Consider the following 12,397-nt stretch of genomic DNA (forward strand, 5'->3'; position numbering starts at 1 on the left):
TCAGGCCGTTTGACCACCTCCTCTCACCCCTGACAGATCCCTGGCTCCCTCCCTCCCTCCCCCTCGTCCTCACCTTCCAGACAACAAATAATTCACCCGGCATGGAAAAAAAAACAAAAAAAAATGCCTGGCGTCAGATTATATATCCGTCTTTATTTCCGATATTGCCTCTTTGTTTCTGCAAACTTGGCTGATTTTCTAAATTGTGGAGTATTGACTGTTTCGGAGCCTGACCAAGCGAGTCTGATGTAACACATTGGAGGTAATGATATCCCAGCGACGGTGAGAGAGGCGGCGGTGGCTGGAGCAGCGCTGGACGACCGCCAGGCCCCCCCTGTAGCCATTAGTCTCCTCAGGAGCCGGAGTCTGGTCTGTTCCTGGGGGCTCGCCATCGGGTAACCCAACTCAACCAGTGAAACCACCGGTACCCCTCCCTCACCTCCCCCTCCCCCCACCCCCCGGCCACCAGACAGAGATGCCATCAGGAATAACTTCCTCTCGCACGGCCAAGGTCACTCCTCGTACTTTCTGGGGGAAAAAAGAAATCTACAACGCGCTTAATCCAAAAAAAAACGGTCGCGCGGCTACGGAGCGATCCCGTATTCAAAATACGTCTCAGAGGTGAAAGGGTGAGCAGTAGACTCGCGGTATAAAATAGGAACACTGAATGCCATTAATGTGAAAGTAGGGAGTAATTCCCAGCGTGCTCCCAAAGGAAATCCACCTTTCCTCCAAAGCCCGGGGATTTTTTGACAAATGCCTTTCTCAACACCAGCAAAGGAGACAAATGTTACATTTAAACAGAAATACTTAATTTCCGCTTTTGGTGACTTGCAGCAGATATCATTAATCAGCGGAGGCCTACCACGCTCGGTGAGCCCGCTAAGAGCCAGATGATCGCCCTCTTCCACTCAATCCATCAAGTATGATTGGAGAAAGAAAAGGTTCAAAAATTTTGAGTTGCACCCACGCAGGAAGAGTAATTACCCTCGTGCCAGTCGCCGAGGTGTTCCCGTGACACCTCGACCCTCTGTTTATCATGCGCCAGATTACTCACGGGGGGCGTCGGCGCGGCGTGACAGAACCAGCGCCGCCACCTATGTTCCGCTCACTCACGGGCGCCCGGAGGAAGACAAAGATGACGGACGAGCGTCCTGAACTTTTTTTAACGAGCAAACTTATCTCGGGATCCGGGAAAACATAATGCCCTTCATGTTTGGAAACAGGCGAGAGGGTCCAGATTCTTTTTTTTTTGAAGGACCGGTATCTCTGCAACATCTTCAGAGACCAATCTGTTGATTCTGGTCATTATCTCGCCGCGTCACATCAACCAATTGTTGTGCCTTCGGGGGGCATTACTCACTGTCTGCTTTATGATAATATGCATTGAGAGAGGTTTTTTTTTTTTTTTTTTTTTTTTTTTTAAAGGTGCAATGTGCAGCATTTTTGAACATTAATACATCATTGTCAAATTAATTGTGATACATTTGTTTACCTCACTTGTATACAAATGAGACCATTAGAGGCCCTATAGCTCATGCCACGGAAAGTGTTTGTGCCGGTGCTTTTAAAAGTTAGCGCCACAATACTTCCTGGTGTTGTGTTGCTTCTTCAGAGAAAGTTCTTGTTGTTGTTCTTTATTGAAGATGAGGCATTAATAGAGATGAATCGATTGATCCAGACACCGTGGGAAGGTTCTTTTGAGTCTCGCTGTGAACCGAGTGCAAACAACAAATGAAGGCCAGTCACTGACGGCCACAATCCTTGTCCATGAACCCAAAACCAGATGATCAAGACAGTGTGTAACCTCTGCAGACCTGTCTCTGATATTAGCCTGGTCCCAAAAGGCCCTGGTTCTCTCTCTGCTTGAGGTAAATAAAAAAAAGGCAACTATTATGAGATTTCATGGTATGAACAAAAAGAAGGCTCATCTCGTCGGGGTTTTACCAAAATAAACACAAACGTTGTGAAAGGAGGACATCGGTTACAGCTGATGTTAACACGCTTTATTGACCTCAATGCAAATGGGCTTTGTTTCCCCGCTGCACAAACACTGTATACGGTGAATTAGGCCCTCGTGATGCCGGGGACACAAATGGGGACAAAACACTAATGAGCTGCTGTATTATACAGCAGTCGCCCTAAAAAACAATACGTGGTTAAATTACAATTCTCACCAAAACTTTTTGTCCATTAGTAGCAGCGACCAGCAGCTCACTCTGTTGGTCGGTCCACAAAAATCACACAGTTTCCCAAGTGTGTGTGTGTGTGTGTGTGTGTGTGTGTGTGTGTGTGTGTGTGTGTGTGTGTGTGTGTGTGTTTGTGGGGGTGTGGCAGAGGGAGTGGCCTGTAACAAAAACGTGCAAAACTACCAAGCAAATTCACCGTGACCAAACTCACGAGCCGTGTCTCGTAGACATCTTGTGGGAGGCACCATCGGTCTCGGCAGAGGGTTCCTTATTGGTTGTGGGTGGCCTATACTTAAGCCACACCTCCTGGAACCGCACGCTACGTGGTTGCAGCTGTTGAAAACACATTTTGTACAAAAAAACGTCGACCCGGTTTCCTAAAATCTGAAATAAAACGGCAACAAATCCCTGTTTTTGGGGCTCGTGAGAGATGAAGGATAATGACGGCGTTCGCATGTAAAACGCAGCCGAGCTTCTCCGTCACGGTCTTTGTGTGTTTCTGGGTAAATACGCTGATTTCATCAAGTTGAGGCGCTGATGTTTTATTGATGTTAAAATACACCACATGCGGCTATGTTAATGAACTTTACCACAACAACAACAACAAAAAATAAGGGAAAAAAAAAAACTGATGACGACGTTCTTTAACAAACAGGAGAGAGGAAAGTCTCCGAAACACGGAAAGATGAACAAACTTAAGAGTTGCATTTTAAAAAAGCGCCCCGACACGAGGAGAGTCCGACGAGGAAGGACGTGCAGAGAGGCAATAACAGTAAAGCAAACAGGCTGCTGCCTTTGCACCACTGCTCCTTGCCTCCCCAGTGATACATGCCAGAGATAACAGCTTAATTCCAACCTCAGCACTTTTCACCGCACTGTCCGAGGCGCTCGCTGCATCGATGTATCAATGTGCCGCCATGCTAGTCACTCTCCACTGCGACAACTAGCAATTTTTTTTTTTTTTTTTTTTTCCTTCTCTCCGGTGATGGAAGCTTTTCAGAGAGTTGCCGGTGTTTAAGCTCTCCTCTGATGGCTCCTGGTCTGTGGAGACTCTGCTGGTTTGTTGTCTTTGAGAGCAGGTCACAGGGCAGACTTCTGATCCAATCCCCCACACTGCGAAGAGGGAAAAGGGGGGGGCGGAAGCCCTTCTTGATTTTTGCTGCAGAGGCTCTTCCCTCTGCAAACCCCCCCCCCCCCCACCACCCGTCACTTTGAAAGCAGGTGCTCGGGCTGCTTCAACTGTCCGAGAAAAAGTAAATTAGAACCCCAAAAAAAAGTAAACGAGGAGCCTGACGTTCTTCATCTGAAGGGCTCCGGGGATTCCTGGAATAAATGTTGTCGTGTTTCACATTTAATGAGCAAGATCGGATGTACAAACCGATACATTACGCACGTCAGTCCGCAAAATAACGAGTAACGCACGTCAAAAAAAAGCATGACTTCTTGTTCTGTGTGGTGCGCAACTTCAAAACAAAAATCACAGCCTGTCTTCCTTTAATGTTAATTAGTATTTCCATCTTGACAACGAGCTAATGCGTCTTTTTTTTATTTTATTTTTTTTAACGGCCACCCCGGCGCCGTCACGAGAGAGGACTTAAAAAGAGATAACGCCGACATCGCTCTGCCGAGAGTCGGCGTGTCGGCTCCCACGACACGCCTTCCGCAAACAAACATGTGTGTTTTTTTTTTGTGTTTTGTTTGCTAAAGTGTCGCGTCTCATCGGCTGTGGCTCGACAAAAGTGAAAGCGCTCGAAACCCCGAGACCGCTCTCCAAGCAAATTAACGGTTAAATTAATCTTTTGGCTGTTCGGGCGCCGGCAGCAGAGGCGGCGCCACGCTGACGGGGCTCCCCCCCACCCCCCCACCCCCCCACCTCAGAGCGGTGAGCGGACCGGACTGTTATTAACGGTGACGTAGAGGAGGCCCCCGGAACACGAGGGGGGATCTGGGCACCGCGGGAGACCCACCTTGTTGTCGGGGGTGAGTCGTCACGGTGACAAACCGGCCACATCTCGCACGGCCTCCATCTGTAGGAGGTCGCGAAGGTCGGCGTTTTGAAAAGGGCAACCACGAGGAGAACATTCCTCCGACAGAACACAACATGTGCTTACGGCTGCCGGGGCTCTGTTTGCCGTGAAGCCGTTCCACGGGGCTTCGTTTTCAAACGCGGGACGGATTTTTATATATTTTATTTATTTTTTTCCGGCGTTCACGGAACATATAGCCGGAGAAGAGGAGCTCTTCTCGGTGCTCCCCGCGCTCTGTTCTGACAGCGCGTCCTCCCTCTCTCAGCTCATGCATCTCGCACATGAGTAATGATCTAGCAACTTAAAAATAACACCGCCATTCCCACACTTCCTCATGGAGCCGTGGCAGGCACGTCTGCCGTTATCCATAGGGAAGCGGGGATGAAATGTGCTTTTTATCATGTGTCGTGAAGGCTCTTCATGCCTCTCTCCCCCCCCCCCCACATCCACATCCAACCTCCCGTCAAAAAAAAGAAAAAAAATATTGGCAAATGTTGGAATTACGCGGCGAGTATCTGCACCTTTACATGGCTCGCGGCGTGGAAGCGCCTGATATCCCAGCTTTATCATATTTTAGTTTTACTGGAGGACGGCGGCGGCAGCGACTGAAATGATGGAGGAAGACGTAGCGGCTGAGAGGCCCCCGCTCTTTAGTCCATGTGTGCTTTGCCATTTTTTTTTTTTTTCAAAGATGAAATATCCTCCCAATCTTCCACGGCGACGCGGCGGCGAGTCCTCCTCGTGCCGCGGCGGGAGCGTTGAGGCCGTGAGCCGAGTCTGGGACGCTGCGAAGTCCAGCGGAAGCCTTCGATTAAACTCGCGGTCGCGTTCGCAACAACACCAGGCTGGTGTGAAACTCATTTATTATTCTTTTTGGAGCATCAGCATTCAACGAGCGATGCTGTACGCCGGGCCGTACGGGACGAGTTCGGGAGGCGAATAGTGGAAAAAAGTGAAGCCGGGGGGACTGATGGAGAAGTTGATGTATGATCCCTGGTGGCTGAGCTCGTCTGGAGCGTGGAGCCAGGCAGGTGATTCGGAGGCGCCGGCTCTTTAAACAGCGTAATGAGCCAGAGAGGACGCTGCACACCCCCCCCCCCCCCCCCACACACACACACACACACACACACACCTCCTCCTTCATATCATTTCATGTTGAAAAACATTCCAGGCTAACTATCATTCTCTCATTACGAACCAACAAAAGGAGTCGCAGCATCTAAAGGTAACACAGACCTGAGATCAGAGATCATAGACGTCACTCGACTTTTGAAGCCTCGAGTTTGCCGTTTTTTTGCCGCCGCCATCTTGTTTTTTTTTTGCAACCGTTGGAAACAGGAAGTTACCGTATCTGGAATGTGAAATGTTGAAGAAGACTGTAAACTAGAGATTGAGACCATGAACTCATGTTTACAATGTTTACTGAGGGAATAAATCAAGAGAGAAGTAGAGTCATTTTAGACTAGACTTCTATACAACCAGAGGAGTCGCCCCCTGCTGGACACTAGAGAGAATGCAGCTTTAACACGTGAAACATCGGCTTCACTCTTCAGAACCGGAGGTCGCTCACAGTGACCCACAGAACTCGATCACCACCTCTGCAGGTCTTCGGCCTCTTTTAGCTGATAGTTTTGGTCCATGCTGGCCAGCACCAAATGAGAGACAGGAAACAAGGAAGTGGAGCATGAAGCCAAACGCCAGAGTGCCTTATGGGATATAGGTCTCAGGTGTTGGTGGCCGTTAACGCCGGCAGGTGGAGAGACGATGCCCTCTGACCTCCCTCCATCTCTCCGGGTTCCTGCTGCAGCATCGAAGCCGTTCCACCGCAAAGAACGCCAAATCGCACGCAACGCGCATGAATACATGTTTTGAAATGTTTAAAGTCCAGAGTTTACAAATGAGACCAAGAATAAATGAATATGTATCATCGATGTGAACAGGTGCCACAGTGTCTACTTCCCCCAAAACACAAAGGAGTTCAAAGTGAATCAACATGAGGAACGTTCATCTACATTAAATATTTGACCCACTCATATTCACATATTCATATTCTGTTATTCTGTCACAATTTACTTGACATAAATAAAGACATTTCCGCTCTCTGGTCATGTGTTGAAATAGAGAGATATGTAGTTTAACATCCCTCGTTCTTGGCAAATATTAATTGCAAATATGGCCTTTCATGAATTTGTCACGAGGATCTATCAAGGAAATTTTAAACCCCAGAGCCGTTGAACGGTGTTCAACGTCGTGATGTTGCACTTATTAACGTGCGCTGAACTCTCCCCGTGTTCCAGCTGCACTGCAGCTCTCTGCACCGCCGTACCAACACCACCAGCACCACCAGCACCACCAGCACCACCAGCACCACCGCGTCTGAAGACACTCCAACAGGTCCACAGAGCCCCAGTGTGACAAACACAGAGTTAGTACACACACTAAACCTGTTTGCATGAAAAATACATTTTAAAAAAAACACAGCGTGAAAAGCCTGAAACTGGTCCTCATGCACAATTTACCGCGTTGTCTGTTCACAGACGTACATTTCTCGCGGCTCGAAGGAAGAAACAAAGACGAGGAGGAGAGGAGAGAGGAGAGGAGAGAAGAGAGGAGAGAGGAGCTTCCTATGCAGCGTTTCATCGCTGCTGATAATATACAAATGCATGCACACATGGATGCTGCTCGTAAATGAATAAACACATACATCAATTTCAAAAATCCAACACATTTGAATTTCAAATGCAGCTGCGCCTCTCTTCTCTTCTTTCTCTTTTTTTTTTTTTTTTTTTTTACGATATGTCTCATTTCTCTCGTGGAGATATAAAAGCATGAGGGCTGAGAGGGAGAAATTAGAGGGGTGGGAGAGAGAGAAACAAACGCTGTATGGAATTTGAGATTATGTATTTGGTTTTGTGTGTTTACCTCGTGTTTAAATCAAACGCGTGGGGGCCGAGCAGCCCCGGGCTCACTGCTGGTGACAGTTTCAGTGCTTCTAGACTTCTTCCCTCCTCCTCCACCTCCTCCTCCCCATTTCTTTTTCCCGACCACAGTCCCGGACTGAGAAGCGAGGTGGAACGGGGTGTGGGCCTCTGGCGGAGGCTGAATTAAATAGTCTCTCTCTCTCTCTCTCTCTCTCTCTCTCTCTTCTTCTTTTTTTTTTTTTTTTTCAGTGGCGTTTAAAATCAATTCATTCAGTGGACTGCTGACACAGCCCGGCCCAGAGAGCCCAGGATTTATGGCTCCCTCTAATGGGCATGCTCTGAACCAAAGCCCTGCCGTCAGCACAATCCTGCCAGCCACCCGTCCGCCCCGCTCCCTCACTCCATCTAGCTTTTTAAAGACGCAGGCGCCCCCCCCCCTCCTCCCATCCTCTTCCTCCTCCCTTTTGCCTCATCACCTCGGAGGTGGTGGTGGTGGTGGCGGAGCTGCCTCGGAAACACTCAAACCCCCCCCCCCCCCCCCCCCTCCCTCCTCCCCCTATAGAAGTGTAGAAATCTGGAGAATTCACCACAATAAAAGCACGACATAAAGGGTGGTTGACATGACATAAAGGGTCGGGGTGAAGCGCTTTACTTTGGTGACGTTCCAGCGATTGATGTCGGAGGAGTTCCTCTGGCCTCGTCCACAGGAAGCTCTTCTCTAAGTGGTGCTTCCCAGAGCAGTGACTAATACCTCCATCTATTAATACCACAGCCGAGCGCTTCTTCAACAAGAGCACCAACTACAACTGCACCGCTGCTGTTATCCCTGAGATTCTTACTCCTCTTGGATTGTTTAGGTTTTATTCCAGGAGGTTCTGTAGATAAACCGTCTCCGTCTACATTAGCTTCAAACTCAAATTGAACGCATTTTTTTTTTTTTAGTGAGCAGAAACTTAATGTTTTTCTTACGATTATTAAAAAAAAAAAAAGCCCAACAAGTGTTGCCTCTCAGAGCGGTAAATAACATCTCCATCCATTACCCCGTCTGACTGCTGGAGCCTCCTAAGGTCTTCAGAGTGAATATATATATATATATATATATATATACATATACATATATATATATATATTCATGTATTCATAACAGAGTCTGGTGTCACAGGATCTGAAACAATTTATCGCCCAAGAAAAAAAAAACATGATTGAAAACTAGCCTGTGAACTCAGCCGGTGTGGATATAAAGAGGATCACGGCTCTGCGACGACGGCGTGAAGTCGCTCAAAGCAAAGCGCTCAAAGAGTCAGCGGGCGAGTATGTTCCCCCCCCACACACACACACACACACACACACGGCAAACTGCCTCCGACGTCCGTCCGTTTTCCAGCTCGTCACGGCGCTACAGGCCCCTGAATTAGCCTCCCATTACAGGCAAAAGGGCTCCGGCCCCCCCTCCCCCCTCCCTCCTCCGAAACTTAACCATAACTGACCATTTGGCGTGGCTTCATTATAAAGCCATGCATGTAAAATCAAGTCATGGTCCCCGGCCGTCACATCCAATTTCAAACTACAATCCCCCCCCTACACACACACACACACACACACACACACACACACACACACAGACACCCCTCCTATCTCCATCTTTCTCTCTTACTTAAGTTCAGCCTCCCCCTTGTTTCATAAAATATGATCTGATTAAAATAGATTACACACCTTGTTAGTGGAGCGTTTCATATTTGATACTGCGGCGCTTTCAGACGGACCTCCTCCTCTGATTCAGAGCGAGCGCTGGCCTTGTTCTCCGGCCTATTTGTCTAATAAGCTCTGGTACCGCGGCGGGCCTTTTAAGTGAACATGCAGCACAGGCAGAGATCAATACCCAAACCTGTACAAAAAAAAAAAAATAATGAATAGAAAAAAAACACAGGGCCAAGGATTTCTTTTTTCTTCTTCTCCGAGGCGAGATAATCAGCCAACGATCCGACCGACCGAGAGAGGAAATCCAAAAAACCAGGAAGCGGCTTTTCATGCGCCGACCCCGAGGGCGGAGCTACGGGTCAGCCGTGAAATATTCAGGCGGCCGATTAGTCTCAACTTAAACGCTTGTTTTCCCCCAATGTCTCCATCGCCAGAGAGACGGCCTTATGCAAATGATTTAAACACAAAGAGAAAGAAGAAAGAGTCTTTGAGGGTAAATGAATTCATTATGATCCTCACCTCACCCGCTGACTGATGGAGGACTGATGGGGGAATAATAATACCGGGTCATATCGCCTTCAAATGATAATAATACCCCCCCCCCCCACACACACACACACACACACACACACACACACACATTTACCACGAACAAAGTCCACCTAAGAGGAGAGAAATGTAATACTGCGCTCGAGGAATGTAATTATCATTTAGCGAGTCCGTGAGCTGTGTTTGACAGGGCCCGAGCTGCGTGAAAAACTCATTTTCATTTTTCTTATTATATCGTGATTATATAAACATTCCTAACCAGTGGCCACATGCAGCAGCAAATTATTGCAAATTAGCCCCATATTGCCAGTTTTTTAGCGGAGGCAAATGAACAAGCACTAGAACTCCAGTGTTTATTCCATAAATCAGCCGAATGCCGCACCTGTTGAGAATGTAAATAGCCGAGGCTATTTGATTAAACTCTTACATCAAAACATTTGAAGTGCTCTCTCTCTCTCTCTCTCTCTCTCTCTCTCTCTCTCTCTCTCTCCCTCTCTCTCTCCCTTTCTTTTTTTGGGTTGTTTATCCCCCTGTTTTCTTCTCGGCGTTAAGTTTTCGCTCTCTCCTCCTACACCCACCAGCGAGTGCAGTTTCAATGGCTGGTGACGGGGGAGCCATAACACCCACCAGCTATACGTGGGGGCACGGGAGGTCCATCATTACCAAGCCGCAGTGGTGATCACGGCAATAATATAGAACTATAACCGAGCAATTAGACTAATGGAAAACGTCCCTATTTCTCCCGGTGTGCTGCAGCTAGATGCGGCGCGTGCCCCGCGGGCCCCCACCCCCCCCTCCCCCCACCCCCCCAGGAGATGAGGCTGGAGATGTGAAGTGGAGAGGAGGTAATGGCGGAGGCCCATTGATCCTCACCGCCACCTGCTATATGGCTCCGCGGAGGACGGGCGGGGAGGCAGAGGACTCCGTCTGGGGAGAGATCAACGCCGGCTCCTGGGCTCTCAGGCATATGGATAAGAGTCTCTCTCTAGTCTTCCGCTACTTAACCAGCACACATTAGCGCAATATGGCCGAATAGGGGGAGAGTAAGGCGTGCATACATACAGGCTTTATTACAGCGAGGGCGCATTCCACGGCGAGTAGGGCGTGAAGACGGAGGGGGGGGGGGGTTCTTTCCTCAAACTCTGGAGCGCTTGGCTTCTCGAGTGAGGCCCCCGGGTGAGAAGAGGACCGCGCAAAATAGCCGTCAACATGCGTGGGAGCGGAGATGAAGTCCTCCGTAAGAAAGCGGGTCACGCGAAAACCAGAACGCCGAGAGGAAAAAAAAACCAACCCAGCACCAGTTGTTGACATGCCCTCGACTGACAGCAATCTCTGTGGAGCCAGAGCGGTGGAGCGGTGGACGGACGGGTCGTCCAATGGTGTGACTTTAAAGAGGAACGTAAAAGAGCTTGACGTACGGCAGTGGAGGTACGGAGGACGGCAATGTCTTGTCAAGCTATGGAGGACATTAAACCGCCGAAAGATGGAGAACGCAACCAAAACAGGTTGGTAGAACACACAAGCTAACGTCCAGATGTTCCACCAGAGAGACGTCAGGAGTCACCAGGTGACGAACAGAACGTCTAACGCCATGAAAACTTTTTTTAGTGCGGGAGACAACGTGCAGCGGACATGGGTTCATCTTACCTTCACAACGTAGTGTCTCCAACCCAAACTATGACGTCACTTTTGGGCTTAAACCAAACCAAACATCAACTATAGCGGTTGAAAATCAGCTGATAGGAATCATTTTGTGATCTTATCCCACCGGATCAGAACAGATCAGAACAGACATTCAAGTCTTTTTGGAAGGCGACTAAAAACAACGTATTCGATTGACTAAAAGCACAAACAAGCCGACCACATGAATCCCCAAATATCGGTATTTCTGTGTCCTGCAATGGCCGCAGAAAAGAGTCTAGATTTATCGGCATTGACAGATTAAGGATTATGCTTCATATTATTGTCTACGCCTGGTGTTCAAGAAGCACTGGATCCTAAAATAAATGAAACTTTTCTGCTGGATTCTCTTCTAGACATTTCCTGGAATCTCACAGCAAATTGAGCAAATTCCGATTCCGAGCCTGCGTCCGGTGTAGTACGAAACCTAAACAACCCGGCGTGACCTCAGCCCGGAGAAAAGGAACCCACGGCACACGGACACGAGGGGCTTCAAAGGGGGTTTGTGGAGAGGCTGACCTGACCAGCTGGGGGTCTCCATGTACAGGTAAAGCCGGTCGGGCTGGAGCTGGGTCACTCGACTCGACTGCTGCTGCTGCTGCTGCCACAGGTGTGGAAGAACCCTGCAAACAGACGGAAGAACGGAGCGCCTGTTAGAATACACACTGCAGTGGAGAGGTCGAGTGTGTGTGTGTGCATTCAAAATCATATTTGAGTAATAGTAGCATTAGCATTAGCATGCAATAGCGTTAGCGTGCATGTAGCATTGTCGCTCCTTCGTATCCTGATGCATTTAACGTCTGATCCAAGAGGCTTTTTAAACACTTTATTCATCTGAAGAAGAAGAAGAAGAAGAAGGAACTCTTCGTCACAAACATTCAACAGCAACACATCTGGAGGTACGTGCTTTTCACTGGACAAAGCTGTCAGTTATATTGGAATATAAATGACAATATTTCCCTCTGAGATGTAGTGGAGTAGAAGTATGAAGTAGCAGAACGTGTAAAGTACTTCAGTTCAAACGATGATAAAATGCTGCTTACACATTACAGCAAATATCGTTTATTGTATAAAACAATGCAACTCTGTGAAGTGGCAATTACCCACAATGCACTTTCACTTTTTGGTAAACAAGTGCATCCAGCTGAAGACACTGAGAACGCCGCAATCTGCCCGTAATGAAGTATTTTCAACTTATATTTAAAGCATTTTCCCTTCTTTTTATCCATCTCATGCTTGGTTGTTTGGTACATAGGTGAAGCCAGGATGAGGTTAGCCTAGCTTAGCATAAAGGCTGGAAGTCAGAGAGGCAACATTAGCTTCAGCCGGTATG

Source organism: Cebidichthys violaceus, unplaced genomic scaffold (assembly GCF_023349555.1).
Source record: "Cebidichthys violaceus isolate CVI_PGR_0920_01 unplaced genomic scaffold, fCebVio1.0.p SCAF_36, whole genome shotgun sequence".
NCBI lineage: Eukaryota > Metazoa > Chordata > Actinopteri > Perciformes > Stichaeidae > Cebidichthys > Cebidichthys violaceus.